At 45.0% G+C, this 16296-nt stretch overlaps 1 long non-coding RNA gene across 1 annotated transcript; it reads right to left on the bottom strand.

Annotated features, from left to right (window-relative positions):
* Positions 1 to 4582: 4582 nt before the first annotated feature.
* LOC116412259 lies at positions 4583 to 9477 on the bottom strand. Its single transcript, XR_004223629.1, has 3 exons — positions 9135 to 9477; positions 4818 to 4901; positions 4583 to 4731 (listed from the first exon to the last, which is right to left on the bottom strand). It is a non-coding gene; the product is annotated as an uncharacterized LOC116412259 (long non-coding RNA).
* Between the last annotated feature and the right edge of the window lie 6819 nt (positions 9478 to 16296).

Below are 16296 nucleotides of genomic sequence, written 5' to 3'. Positions count from 1 at the left end.
TCCACTGAACAGTTTGATACACAATATGTATAGGTTTACCTAAGTATGTGGCATGTAGGGGCCCCAAAGTGAACATACCCCATGCAAGCTATCATTTCTGTCATGACTTTTCTGAAAAACGCCTAAAAATGTTGCAATTTTTCACATTTATCTTACAACATTTCTTACATACAATGACGCATCACCCTAAATATGAATGCCAGAGGTCTAATGAACAGTTTTATGCCCAATATGCAAAGATATGTGGTGTACAGAGGCACCCAAAATAAGATAGTGCATATGAATTTTTTCTGCTGTCAAAATAAGTCCAGTGACTGTGCATTATGTGTCGTAACATCCCCCCAACTATACAGAAAAACCCAGAAAACCATATATATTTGGAAAGTTCACATTCTGACAAATCCAACAAGGGTAAAGAGTCCTTTCTACACCAAAGTACCAATCTGCAAAGCTTTCCTAAAGTTAGTGGTTTTTATGACATTTCAGAAAATCGCCTAAAAATGTTGCAATTTGCCGCTTTTTATCTCACACAATTTCTTGCATACAAAGGGAAATCACCCCAAATAGGAACACCGAGGTCAACTGAACAGTTTGCTGCCCAATATTATTATTAACATTTATTTATAAAGCGCCAACATATTCCGCAGCGCTGTACAATATGCATAGATATACCCAAGTCTGCAGTATGTACTGAACCCAAAATGAAAATAGCGCATAAGGATTTCTCGCCTGCCAACTCAGCTTTTGCACACAGAGCCCCCTGAAAACATATTATGTGCCGTAACCCCCCCTAACTATACAGAGACCCCAGAAAACCATATATTTTTGCAAAGTACACATTCTGACAAATCCAACAAGGGTAAAGAGTCCTTTCTACACCAAAGTACCAATCTGCAAAGCTTTCCTAAAATTAGTGGTTTTTATGACATTTTAGAAAATTATCTGAAAATTTTGCAATTTCCACTTTTATCCCAAACAATTTCTTGCGTACAGAGGCAAATCACCCCAAATAGCAACACCAGAGTTCTACTGCATCAATTTGATGCCCAATGTGCATAGATATACCAAAGTCTGCGGTATGTACTGAACCCAAAATGAAAATAGCGCATAGGGATTTCTCGCCTGCCAACTCAGCTTTTGCACACAGAGCCCCCTGACAGCGTATTATGTGCCGAAACCCCCCAACTATACAGAGACCCCCAGAAAACCATATATTTTTGGAAAATACACATTCTGATGAATTTAAAATAGGTAAAGTTATTTTTCTACACCAAAATACCACATGGCAAAGCAAAGATAAAAAAACAGATCAGGAACACTTATACAGGGATAAAAATGCAATAAAACCACAAAAATTGTGCAAATCAGTGAAACAGCAAAATAAGTCACACAACAGTGTAATTAGTGGTCAGAATATCTGATTCAATAGTCAGGCTGTCAAAATAAACAGCTTTTAGGAAAAAAACAAAGACAGAGGGGTAAAATAAATAAGTAAAAAAAAAAAGTTTGTGTATGTTTGTGTTTACACATCTAAAAGTTGTGTGACAGTGTGTAAGTGTGTATATGAGTGTATAAAAGTGTGCTAAAGTGTGCAAAATTAAAAAAAAAATGAATATGTGTGTGTAAATGTTTGTGTGTGACATTTGCCCAGGATGGCTACTTTATCTTCTAGCTAAACTTTTCACCTACAACGCACGTAACTCAATTCTCAAGTAGTAAAACATACGCTACTGCTAACTCTTTCTTTGGGCCATCGCTATAGATTAGAGGAGGTGTCACAAGGTTTCACTCACACAGTTACTGGGCAAGGAATTCTTAACCAACATGGTAACAAATTATTTATAAGACCATAGACAGATGTAAAGGCCTGGTGTAAACAGAATCAGTATAATCAATAAATACAGTGACGCTGTACAGTCACATACAATATCTTAGTTACAATCAGCTGCAGGGCCTGTGTTGCAAAAAGAGAGTACTAGTGCCCTCCAAGATGGATTACCAAGGGCATCTACTCGAGGGCCAGAACTAGGGGAAGAGGCCCCTGCCTAGGGCGCAGCAGTGGGTGGGCGCAAGGCAGGTACCTCTTCTTTCACCTACCCCTATTCCCGAGACCTTTACCCCCACCGGCCGCCCCCGCAGCCCCCCCATCCTCCAGATGTGCCTTTGTCTCATCAGCACATGAGTCCAGCTTAAAGACCTGTGCTTGTAAGTGGTGTTCCAAGAAATCTTCAAACCCAATATGTAATCGAGCTTCATCTTCCCTTCTCCCAGCACTCCAAAATAAATTAAAAACAGGAAAATAAAATAGTAATGCGTAGTTATATGTATAGAAGTGGAATGGAGATTAAAAGAAGACAAATATAAGTGGAGCGAAAGTGTAGATTGCAGAATAAAAATGAGAAGTTAATGAGAGAAAGGAAAGAGAAGTAGGGAAATACAGGTCCTTTTCAAAAAATTAGCATATTGTGATAAAGTTCATTATTTTCTGTAATGTACTGATAAACATTAGACTTTCATATATTTTAGATTCATTACACACAACTGAAGTAGTTCAAGCCTTTTCTTGTTTTAATATTGATGATTGTGGCATACAGCTCATGAAAACCCAAAATTCCTATCTCAAAAAATTAGCATATTTCATCCGCCCAATAAAAAAAAAGTGTTTTTAATACAAAAAAAGTCAACCTTCAAATAATTATGTTCAGTTATGCACTCAATACTTGGTCGGGAATCCTTTTGCAGAAATGACTGCTTCAATGTGGCGTGGCATGGAGGCAATCAGCCTGTGGCACTGCTCAGGTGTTATGGAGGCCCAGGATGCTTCAATAGCGGCCTTAAGCTCATCCAGAGTGTTGGGTCTTGTGTCTCTCAACTTTCTCTTCACAATATCCCACAGATTCTCTATGGGGTTCAGGTCAGGAGAGTTGGCAGGCCAATTGAGCACAGTAATACCATGGTCAGTAAACCATTTACCAGTGGTTTTGGCACTGTGAGCAGGTGCCAGGTCGTGCTGAAAAATGAAATCTTCATCTCCATAAAGCTTTTCAGCAGATGGAAGCATGAAGTGCTCCAAAATCTCCTGATAGCTAGCTGCATTGACCCTGCCCTTGATAAAACACAGTGGACCAACACCAGCAGCTGACATGGCACCCCAGACCATCACTGACTGTGGGTACTTGACACTGGACTTCAGGCATTTTGGCATTTCCCTCTCCCCAGTCTTCCTCCAGACTCTGGCACCTTGATTTCCAAATGACATACTTTGGACCACTGAGCAACAGTCCAGTGCTGCTTCTCTGTAGCCCAGGTCAGGCGCTTCTGCCGCTGTTTCTGGTTCAAAAGTGGCTTGACCTGGGGAATGCGGCACCTGTAGCCCATTTCCTGCACGCGCCTGTACACGGTGGCTCTGGATGTTTCTACTCCAGACTCAGTCCACTACTTCCGCAGGTCCCCCAAGGTCAGGAATCGGTCCTTCTCCACAATCTTCCTCAGGGCCCAGTCACCTCTTCTCGTTGTGCAGCATTTTCTGCCACACTTTTTCCTTCCCACAGACTTCCCACTGAGGTGCCTTGATACAGCACTCTGGGAACAGCCTATTCGTTCAGAAATTTCTTTCTGTGTCTTACCCTCTTGCTTGAGGGTGTCAATGATGGCCTTCTGGACAGCAGTCAGGTCGGCAGTCTTACCCATGATTGCGGTTTTGAGTAATGAACCAGGCTGGGAGTTTTTAAAAGCCTCAGGAATCTTTTGCAGGTTTTTAGAGTTAATTTGTTGATTCAGATGATTAGGTTAATAGCTCATTTAGAGAACCTTTTCATGATATGCTAATTTTTTGAGATAGGAATTTTGGGTTTTCATGAGCTGTATGCCACAATCATCAATATTAAAACAAGAAAAGGCTTGAACTACTTCAGTTGTGTGTAATGAATCTAAAATATATGAAAGTCTAATGTTTATCAGTACATTACAGAAAATAATGAACTTTATCACAATATGCTAATTTTTTGAAAAGGACCTGTATAGGAAAGAAAATGGTAGAGAAGGTACAAAGAGTACAAAATGGGGTGTGTGGAGACTCAAAGGATAAGTAAACTTTAAAATAAGTAAATGTAAAATTGCTGCAAGTATTTTTCATGCTGTTAATATGAATACATTTTGTCCCAAGAGCCCCAGCTGTTAATCAGTTTCAGACCATGATGTTGTTGAGAAAGTTGTCAAGTGAAAGAAGGAGGGCTGATCTGATGTTCTTCTTGTTAGGAAAGACTTGAGAAAAGTTATCTGATGATTCTGATGTTTTCCCTAAGCAGAACAACATCAGGTCAGCCCTCTTTCTTCCTTATGCCTACATATATGTTTAGAATACTATATTTACCTATATTTGTGCAGTTAGCCCTCTAACAAGCTAGATGGCATTGGCTCAAAGCCACGGTTCCTGTATATATGGGAATAAGCAGAATCTAAGTGCTTAGCAGACAAGCCCCCTGCTATACAGCAGTCAATAAACAAGAGAAATTACTTCTAGACATTGCCTTAAATGGAACAGCCAGTATCCCAGCCCACTGCCCTCCCATGTGGCATTTATAAAGTTTGGAATAAAATGCACTATACCCTCACACAGGCGCTCGGGTTCCTTCTCACCCAAGGTTAGCAGCTCTCTGGCAGCCTTTCAGATCTTGGCAAGAGTAATTCTCACCCTCTACACTTCGTGCTAGTTACGCAGACCGTATTTGCCTGTCAGAGAGAGAGATGCACATTTTAAATTGCACACAAAAACACATGCATTACAGCCAAGTCCAATATCTGTAGTTCAACTTTACCAATGAGCTTCAACTTTAGGTCCAATGGGGACTTCTCAATTGAATGACACAGGGTGACATGGTTCTTTCATCTGGCCCATTTAGCTGTTTGAAAAATAAAAAACAGCTTAGATCTATTAGCTCTAGTAGCTGAAATGGATAAAACCTAAAATAAAACTGGCATTGACATTCTCTGATTGGCTCTGCAATTTTACCCTTATCACTGGTCTATTGATGTGAGATGGCAGACAGCCCAGGCATACAAAGTCAGTGGAGGAACCAATGTACTGGTGGAAATGGCAGTAACAACTGTATGAGAAGGTAGAGAGAGCTGTATGAGGCTTGATACAGGGCTGGTGTCTTCATTATTCCATAAGCTGTAAGGGTTACACGGAGTAATGACGATTTCGGGCCCAAGTACACCTACACCAGCACCCCACTTGTCCAGCCTTCCTCCTTCCCAGCATCCTTTGCTCTGAGCGCTAGACATGCTGTGACATCACAGAGTTTAGCGCCCAAATGGCGCGTTGCCAAGACTCAAGTATAGGGGAGGCGGGCACATGTGGGATCCCAGGGAAGTGACGGGTTTATAAAAGCATTTCAGCACAATTAATGACAGGTTTTAGATTCTGGGGCGGAGCTTCTCGGGCAGGGGATGCGCAGGAGTCATGTGACTTTCCGCGGTGTATGGAGGCAGTGCGCTCAGGCAGCGGATACAGTAGCCGGTAGCGTTATAGGAATGGCAGTACAAGGCCGAGCCTAGCGCCCATGTACCGCAGCTTTCCCAGTTCTGCTCAGTGGGGCACTACGACACAGAGATGGGGATCATGTGCATAGCTCCCGGTTTTATTGCCCCATGCTGGCACGGCCGTCTTGTGTGGCAGAGCTGCCTGTGTGAGCTATGTGCGCCAATGGGCGCAGGCAGGCGCAGTAGGATGTTTTTGTAGAAAATGCCGGGTTACCATCCCTCATCATCTTTCCCTCCATCCAGCATCGGTAGTCAGGCCCCGTCCACCCTGCAGCAACCCCCATCAAAAGCGCTCAGTTCTGGTATCCCCCTACTTTTCACTAAATTGGCCCCTAAAAAAACAAAAAGGATTTTAGCTAGCTATGCTTCCCTGCTGAACATGGAGATTTATTCTAATCTTCTCCAGAGTAGGCTCAGGGGTACCAACGGCTGTGCCACTGGTATGGATTTGTAATCATTCACAGCCTTCAGCTAATGCGCAAGATGCAGTTTTCACCTAATTCCGCTTCATGTGCCTGTACCTGGGCCAACGTAACAACTCCAGGTACAGCCACAACTCAGATATTTGAAGCGTAGCGGCGTATTTCTGCAGGGGGAGGATCCAACCATTGTGGCATTAGCTTTAAAGCAGAAGGAAAGGCTAATAAAGAGTTAATCTCAAGCTGCAGGCATACCTTCAGTTCCCTCAATAGTGCCCTTAACATACCTCCCAACATTTGAAAAACAAAAAGAGGGACAAAAATATGTGGCGCGTGCAGCGCGGCAAATTTTTTTGGCCACGCCCACTTTTGTGACCACGCCCCAATTAACACACCCCATTTTTTTCTAAAAATACTCGTTTTATATAGTTGAAATGGTGGATCAGATGCAAATGTGCTATACCCTCATACTGTACTACCTAAGGAAGCCCACAGAGCCCCCCCATACACAGTGCCCTTCATACACACAGCCCCCCCATATACAGTACCCCCCATACACAGTACCCTTTATACACAGAGCCCCCCCATATACAGTACCCCCCATACACAGTACCCTTTATATACAGTAGCCTTTATACACAGAGCCCCCCCCATACACAGTGCCCTTCATACAGAGCCCCCCCATACACAGTACCCTTTATACACAGTGCCCCCCCATACACAGAGGCCCCCCAAACACAGAGGCCCCCCATACACAGTGCCCCCATACACAGAGGCCCCCCATACACAGAGGCCCACCATACACTGAGGCCCCCCATACACAGAGGCCCCCCAAACACAGAGGCCCCCCATACACAGTGCCCCCCCAAACACAATGCCCACCATACACAGAGCCTCCTATACACAGAGCCCCCCCCCAAACACAGAGCCCCCATACGCGCTCCGACTCCTTGCGCTGCTTCTCTCATGTGGCTCCTTCGCCGGCGGTCCCTGGCCCTTTTATAAGGTTGCACCCCGTGTGTACGTGTGACGTCATTACGCACGGGCGCAACCTTATAAAAGGGCCAGGGACCGCCGGAGAAGGAGCCACATGAGAGAAGCAGCGCAAGGAGTCGGAGCGCTCATCCCGCTGTCACGGATCCTTCTATGAATGTCCCGCATTTCCGTAATCTATTACGAAAATGCGGGACATTCAGGGAACTATCCGGGACAGCGGGACGAGCTATAGAAAGCGGGACTGTCCCGCTTAAAGCGGGACAGTTGGGGGGGTATGCCCTTAAATCTCCTCCCCCCTCATATTTCACCTGTTCAGATGATCAGAAGCTTCAAAGGAAAAAAAAACCGCTGAGCTGTGTAAAGAAAGTTTCCATAATGCCTCGCTCCTACACCAAGACCCAGACCAGTATTCATACTCAGTTAAGGTCCCCATACACAGGCCGATTGTAGCTGCAGATATTGGTCCCTTAGACCGATTCAGGTGATTATCGGCCTGTGTAGGGGCAGCAACAGGGCCTGCCCTGTCGATCTCAGGACAGATATCGACCCCAGGGCCAAACGACCGAATTAGCTTAAATTCGCCCGATATCGCCCCCCCGTAGGTGGGGATATCGGGAGAAGATCCGCTCACTTGGCGAGGTCTTAACGTGTATGGCCACCTTTAGTTAGACTATGAGGAAGCTTCATGCTGATTGGCTCAGATCCACTTTCCTAAGGGGGAAGCAGGAGAGAGCTGCATGTCTCTGTCTATGTATTTACATAGACTTTTCTGATAAAGCTTACTTAGTTTTTACCTTTCCTTCTCATTTAAGATAAGTGTCGTTAATGCTTGACATTACTCCTTCAGCCACTGAATCCTCTGCTACAAACATCCCACTAAACTGCATTTTCATATTGATAAGGACAGGATGAGATAGAAGAGCCATTGTTGTGGCAGATGAGGACAGTACCCACAAATAAAGTGCAATTTTGCAAAATTATAAAAAAAAACACTCGCCAACCCACCCCAGATAGAATTGAACCCACTGGCTTAGGAGGCCAGTGCCCCTAAGTTTCCCCCATGCTTGCTTTGGCCATAATTTTTTAAATCATTTCCAGTTTATTTATGGATCGCTTTGGGGCCAGCCATGCCACCAAAATTTTTGTTTTCCCCCTCATCATATCATATTATTGACTTTGTTAATAGGCCTTCCCCTCCAGAGACTGTAACCTCTCCAGCCTATAATTAATACAGCTTCCAGGCTCATACAACTAGCAAGTGTGCTGCCATGCCACTCTGCCAGATTCTGCACTGGTTCCACTACTTTCTGAGTAACATTCAAAACTAATATGCCTGACATTCAAACCAATTCCCAACTCATATCCAGATACTCACCGTATGGCTTGTTACTATGGTTTCATGTACTACCCCTCACTCATTGCCTTAGCATATCTGGAACTTTCACCCACATTTTGACTTCTAATCTCTCTGACTTTAAACTGCCATTTCTGTAGAAAATGTTATCTCCTCCCATCTAGCCTAGCATTCCTTCAGCATATACTATAAGCCACTGGCACCTGCTAACATCTCTCCCGTGTGACTCCTGAGCCACTCATTACACCCTCCCTGTTTTAGACTGTAATCTCAATTGAGCAGGGTCTTCTTTAGCTTATTCTTTCTTTATTATTCAGTTATTGAAATCGGCCAGATCTCGATCTAATCTCTAATCTAATCTATCTTTCCTTTCATCTATACTATTGTGTGTAGGCAGTGCTTCTGACATTCTCTGGCTCAATGAGTTACACCTATAGAGCTAACACCCTAGGTGCTGGTGCCATAAGTAAAGGGAAATCAGATGAGTTCCCAAGAACCTAATATGGGTGAACCTAGGCCCCATGAATAACATGATTATTGTCATGAACATGTTATTGTGTTATGTAGAGTACAACACATTTTTACTATTTACACTCTCTACTTAAACAACCCCCCCTCAGATACACCATTATGTAAACTCTGAGTGCTTGCTGGGTTTTGCCAACAAATGAGTTTGCTACAAATTATCTCTTAGACCTGGCATTAATATTCAGCCTCAGTCTAGGAACATAGTGCATGTGTATAAATAAAACTGGATTATATACACCAATATGAAGAGCAGATTATTATTATAAAGGAGTTGCAGAACACTAAATACTCACCATAAACTGGCAGGGTAACTGAAATTCTGTGTGGTATTGTATAAGCAGTCCAAATCTGTACCATGTAACTCCCCTGGTCTGTAGGAACAAGGCCTAAAATTTGCAATGAGCCATTTGGAAGCCAGCTGGCCCAAGGGAAATACTGAGGCCCTGCTGTCACTGTGTTTAGAGATGGAATAACACTGAATAATTGGTTATAACCATGTATAACTTTATACCATGTAAACTGTTGTATTGTGCCAGTGACCCCAGTGACGCTCAGGGTAACAGACTGATTAAGCACTGGATACTGAGGGATAAGCTGAACCCCACTTCCATGGGCTTCATCCATCCAAACACTGAGGGAAACTGAAAGAGAGAATACAACAACATACCCCCCAACTGTCCCGCTTTTCGCGGGATAGTCCTGCTTTTTATGGCGCGTCCCGCTGTCCCGGATAGTTCCATGAATGTCCCGCATTGCGGGACATTCATGGAACTATCCAGCACAGCGGGATCTACAGGCTGGAGATGTTCATGCTTCGTCGGCGGCTTCGGTATGCCTCTCCTTGCGCTGCGCGACAGGCCCATTTATAAGGTTGCGCCTGTGGGTGTGACGTCATTACGCACGGGGCGCAACCTTATAAAAGGGCCTGTCGCGCAGCGCAAGGAGAGGCATAACGAAGCAGCAGACAAAGCGCCTATGGGAGGTACGGGGTGGGGTGGAAACTGTGTATAGGGGGCACTGTGTATTGTGGGCTACTGTGTATAGGGGGCACTGTGTATAGGGGGCTACTGTGTATTGGGGGCACTGTGTATTGTGGGCTACTGTGTATAGGGGGCACTGTGTATTGGGGGCACTGTGTATTGTGGGCTACTGTGTATGGGAGACTACTGTGTATTGGGGGCACTGTGTATTGTGGGCTACTGTGTATGGGAGACTACTGTGTATTGGGGGCACTGTGTATTGTGGGCTACTGTGTATTGGGGGCACTGTGTATAGGGGGCTACTGTGTATTGTGGGCTACTGTGTATTGGGGGCTACTGTGTATTGGGGCACTGTGTATAGGGGGCTACTGTGTATTGTGGGCTACTGTGTATGGGAGACTACTGTGTATTGGGGGCACTGTGTATAGGGGGCTACTGTGTATTGGGGGCACTGTGTATAGGGGGCTACTGTGTATTGGGGGCACTGTGTATTGTGGGCTACTGTGTATTGGGGGCTACTGTGTATGGGAGACTACTGTGTATTGTGGGCTACTGTGTATTGGGGCTACTGTGTATTGGGGGCTACTGTGTATTGGGGGCTACTGTGTATGGGAGACTACTGTGTATTGGGGGCTACTGTGTATTGGGGGCTACTGTGTATAGGGGGCTACTGTTTATGGGAGGCTACTGTGTATTGGGGACTACTGTGTATTGGGGGTACTGTGTATTGGGGCACTGTGTATTGGGGGCTACTGTGTATGGGGGGGCAAAACTGGTACTTAGTTATAACTCACTTATAACTGACTGACTTCTCTCTATATTTGTATTTTAATGTAGGAGTTGCTATATTGTTTTCCTTAGGTCGTTCAGTATGAGGGTATAGCACATTTTCGTCTGCTCCCGCCATTTGATCTATATAAAAGGAGTATTTTTTTTAAAATGGGGTGTGGTAATTGAGGCGTGGCCACAAAAGGGGGGTGGTCAAAAAAATTTGCCGCGCTGTACGCGCCAAATCTTTTTATCCCTCTTTTCATTTTTCAAATGTTGGGAGGTATGCAACAAGATCAGTAGAACAGGGGAAGGAATGGATTAGGAGGCATAAATGGATAAATGCAATTCTTGTTTCAAAAAGATAAAGAACCTATGTTATTCATATATAGGTATTTTGTTTCTTTCTCAAGGTTTTCAGGCCCAAAACCCAGCATGAGTTAGTAAACCTATGCAGGGTTTCTGTTATGATTGTTGAAGCCCGAAGGCACAAGCAGTCATGAATAGGCTGTGTATAAAGTGGAGTAAAACATTACCTGTGATGTTGCTCATAGCAGCCAATCTGATGCTTTGCTTTGGTTTTCTAACTGTTGAAATCTAATTGCTGATTGGCTGCCCTGGGCAATATCACCAGTAATGCTTCACTCTAATTTTAACACAGCATGATAATATACCCCTAGGAGTCGTGAGCAGTGAAGGCAGCAGCCAGGTCGGCCATCAATCTTTTAAGGACCAGAGAAGACAAAGTCAAGAACACTTTGTGCTTGCTCCTAATCCTCTGTGAAAGCACAGACATTAAAGATAACTAACTTTGACCATAGAATGGTTATTGGAGGAGAGTAGAGTGGATCTTTGTATTATACATTTTGGTATTACTTTTCCTTTACTTTTGAGCCATAGATATTTGTGCTTTTTGAATTCTACACATTGTATTAGCTTGTTTTAGCAGTATTTATTTTAATAAATGATGTTATACTATGTGCTGCTTCTTCTCTCTGCATTATTGTACTGAGTACGTCGGCACCTCTGAACACGCTTAAGATTATTTGGCTTGAAAATTCTGCCATCTGGTGAGCATTTAGCAATATTGCACAGGTGGGAGTACCCAATTAGTTTATTTTTTTGTTTGGCTATATTTCAACAAACGTACCGCACTATTTGTTTTTTGTATTTTTTATTTTCACATGGTCCACTTGCGCTCCTATTGATACATCTACACAATTAAAGATAATTAACTTTGACCATAGAATGGTTATTGGAGGAGAGGAGAGTGGATCTTTGTATTATACATTTTGGTATTACTTTTCCTTTAAGCGATGGACACTGACTAGAGTTGCACAGTCTGATTTTCAAAAAGCTTCCCAATTAAGGAAGGCCCTATTTTTGTGTCAGGGGCCTACTCAAAGGTGTGGTTCACCTTTAGCAACTATTTTTCTACCCAAATATGGAAGCATGTTTTATAATTTTATATATATATATATATATTTTTTTTTTTTTTTTTTTTTTGTAATAATAAATGGCTTTACAGAGTACATCTACAAGCCTGTCATCTCACCTGCAGTATGCTCCTGCCTTTTGTGAGAGTTACTGAGAGGCTACTGCCTATAGTAGTGCTCAGAGAGCAGCAAGCAAGAGGTACTTTTGTTCACGGCATGGGGAGGAGGTGGTACAACTGGCCAACCTGGCGGATCATTAGACAGCAGCTCCGGCTCTTTTGGAGATTCTGATCCTCTCTGCCCTTCTGGTAGAGAACGTCTAGGCAGTGGCCCAAAGGTCATATGGGCCCAGTCAGGTCGATGGCCTCGTCTTTGCGAGGTACCGCTCAGGAAGATTGCACTCCCTGAGGAATGGGATGAAATTGCACTCTCTTTGTCAGGTGTAGGTGACTTAGACTTTCCTCTCCCCACACCTTTTAATAGTATCCGCAGATTCTCCTCTTCCCTTGAAACACCTGACGGCTCCTGAGAACTTTTGCTTTTGGCAGAAACCGCTGCCTCCACAGGATACATAGAGGTTGAGGCCGTCACTGAAACTGAATCCAGCCTATCCTCATCAGAACGATCAGATTTAGTATCAAAATCCTGCGTAACCTTTATAGGAACGCTAGCATCATCTAGGTGCTGTGGAACTGGCGTAGGAGCAGGAGTAGCAGGCCTGGGTATATCAAGTCCCACCGCGCCACCTTGGACAAATGGTCCCTGCGCTCTCTGTAGGGGCTTTGCCCAACAGCGCGACTTACAAAAAGGGCAGCGGACTTCTAGTTCCTTCCATGCTTGGACTATAACCTGCCCACAACATTCGCAGTAAGGTTCCACTACCACGCTACCATCCTCTGCGGTGCGCTCCCCAAAAGTGCCCAGCCACACATAACGTTGAGACTGGGATGTCATAAAGGTGGTATCACTACCCAGGGTGTCTGGGGTCAGTGAGCGGGGACTAGCGTTGTCAGCCATCTTTAAAGGCACAAAGTTGCAGTTCACCGAATAGGCTGTCTGACAACCGCAGCAATAATGATCAAGTCCCTGCTGGATCGCCTCCCAAACGGCAATAGCCTCTTGAAGACGCACCCGGGGATCAATTATCAAGGGAAGTCAATAGTAATACCCGGTCGCAGCCGTGATTTCCGGGCAGCCAGATAAGGCAAATTACAGCGGTGCTGTTTTCCTGGCGGTCGCAGCCGCAAACCGATTAGCACTTTGCCGCTTAAGGGGTAGCCCACAGCCGTGGGGTACTCACTGTGTAGTAAACGTATTTCGTCGTCACCCGGGCCGCAGCCGCTTGTCCCGGAGTGACACACCCAAGCAGTCCTTCTCGGCAGCCGCAGAGTAAGGTGGGTACTTATGCGCTGGTAGCGTAAATGATAAGGCACTAAACAATGATGGCAGCCGCACAACACTGTTAGCTTCAGCAGGAGCTCAATCACACGCGTCTCTCTCCTATGCAAGTGAGAGGCATAAGATGGCCGCCGTGACGTCAGGGTCACGGGAAATGGCCGCCAAGTCTCACAAACAACCCGCCTCTCGCGGGATTTCGTAGTAAAAGAGCGCCAAAAATCTATATGGGCGGTGATAGACAGTTCCGCCTCAAGCCCGAACCCACGGCCAATTAGTTATCAGGAATTACGATCAGGACTGCAGGCGCCCTTTGCCTAACGCGTCCGGCAGTGCCTGTCAGTAAAATTTTAAAGCAACAACACACTTTTACTCAGCCCCTCAGGTAATGGCTCCGATAATTTCAAATTGAATTTAACCCTTCGGGCCCCACGTTGGGCGCCATAAATGTGACGCTTTTCTGACCCAATTTACCAAACCCAGGCTAGTAGTGATAAGGTGAGCATGGGTTACATTGCGACACTTAATACAAAGGGGTGAGCCTCCGCTATATGGGAGAATTAGATGGAGCTGAGGGTGTAGTTGAACTACAACTAGCTGAGGTGTGTAGTGCAAATAGAGAATAATGGACGCCAGAGGATTCTTGCTTAATAACTATGGTACAATTTATTGGACAAAGGCACAACTTTATAGTGCAGCAGGGTATACTCACAGACACAGCAGTATAGAATGTGTGATCACCGTGGATAATACAAGGGTGACACTTAGGCACAGAATAACCCACATGGAGGATGCACAGAGGATTAGTTGACACCTGAGATATAGACCTTTCAGAAGGGAGTGTTCCGGCCGACTGTGGTCCAGGGGAGAGCTCCTAACACTGGTACCTGGCGTCTAATAAAACCGGCCCCTAAAGAACGACTACAGAGGTGGTGGACTAAACCCTTTTACATCTCCTGGTTGGGGCTATTAACTGCCCTTGCTAAATAATCTGACTACTCTCACCACTTCTAGAGGGTGCTATAAGTAAAACTGTCTGTGCTGGCTAGTTCTCATTCACGGGGCCCTGTCCCCGACTTACAAAACTGGCAGTTCTCTTTACTGAGACCGTGTGTCCCAGGCCCGATGACATGCAGCCTGAGAGAACAGCAGCCAAAGAGGAAGACACTTCCTTGTGCAAGACACTATATAGTCTGCACAAGGGGAGTGGTCAACCTGGGCTAAACCTATAGGGGGTAGCCTAATACTGTAATCTGAGTGTAGAGGGCTCTGCCCTATTACAACACAGATAACATTAAGGTAGGGGATAACACCATAGGGAACTTAACCCTATGGGTCCCTACATGTACATCACCCCAAACCCATGGAAAAGTCATTGTAAACTGATTTAATGTAATATAGAAGCTAACTGTGTAAGAGATTAGAGATGTTGGTTTACTGTGTGGAGACACAGCATACTTCCCCTTGCATGCATTCTCCTTTTCCTCCAACAAGTCAACAAGTTCTCCCTCCTCACAATAGCCAGCTTGCACTTCGCCCAGTTACATCTGTAACCCTTTCTTGGCACACTAACTTAATATTGGGCTGTATTTACAGATGTGTGTTCTCAGAGAAATATTGATACTGGGAACTGGGAACAGCGCAGTGCCTCCACCTAGTGAACACTGAGTAACACACACCTCTAGGGGATTTCCACTAGGAAATAATCACACACGGGTTGCAGCAATATCAAACTTTATATAACTTTTGAAATAGAAAGTATAACAGCTTTAGGGATGACTGATAATCCTTTCCTGAGGAACTTGTGTGGGCTATCCACGGCTGGCACAGTCTCTGTACTTGTTCACTCCAGGGGACACACACTGAGAGTTCCACAGAGGGCTTTATACTGCCTGGCAGTCCAGCAGACTTTTATTCTTTTAAATCTGAACACACTACTTTGTACTGGCTGCTCACTCTGGATCTCTCTCTCTGTATTGGCAAACAACAGCAGGGGCTCCTTTTATAAACTGCTGGGCCCGCCCCTAGATTTTTGGCTCCAAAGCTTAGGCACACCTCTCCCAGGCGTGCACTGGGGATAAGGTATCCAGGTGGTTCTAGATCAAAGGGACCAAAGTTACTTTCTATTGTATAGCTTCCCCCTGCAAGGCTCCACTGGGAACTGAGCCAGGAACCTCTCCTTGGCCACTAGAGCAGCTTGTGAGTGCCAATCTCTTTCTCTCATTCTCATCTATTCTCATGTTTTCACCTGGCCCTCCCATTACAACCCAGCAGCATTTTTGTCAGCCAATCAGAGCCAGCGGTGTCCTATTTAAACCCAGCTCCTACCTCACTTTCTTGCCTGTGCACTGGCACTGTGAACGCTGTGGGGCTGTTCCTAGTTCTTGCTACCTTTGCTCTGAGTCCTGTTCCTGCTCCTTTCCCTGCTCCAGTCCTGTTCTTGTTTTCCTCTCTATGCCTGTCCCCATCTGCACGCTCACTCCATCCCGCTCCTGCCTGTCTCTTCACCCTCTCCATCCCAATCCTGCCTATCTTGTTCATGACCTTCTGCCTTTAGTATTCCTAAATAATTCCAAATTAAAAAGTAATACCCCAATTTTAACCCAAAATAATGATTTGTTAGTGTAGGGGAGCTGTCTACACTTGTATCTCCTCTGTGTTGTTACTGTGCAAGGAGGAGGAGCCCCCACCCTCTGTTTGAGCTGACAGGAAGGAAGGGAGAGAGGAGGGGCTGCTGGGAACAAGGAAGCAGAGAGAGACAAGCAAGGTGCTGGTAGCTCACACAGTGTTCTGTATAAAAAAATTAGTTGGGAACCCCCCAGTGGCAGGAAGTGCGCTCTTTAAGAGTGCGGAAGGAAAGGGGGTCCTGTACAGGG

The sequence above is a fragment of the Xenopus tropicalis genome, chromosome 7 (assembly GCF_000004195.4).
Source record: "Xenopus tropicalis strain Nigerian chromosome 7, UCB_Xtro_10.0, whole genome shotgun sequence".
Lineage (NCBI taxonomy): Eukaryota > Metazoa > Chordata > Amphibia > Anura > Pipidae > Xenopus > Xenopus tropicalis.
This window is presented reverse-complemented; position numbering and strand designations above follow the sequence as displayed.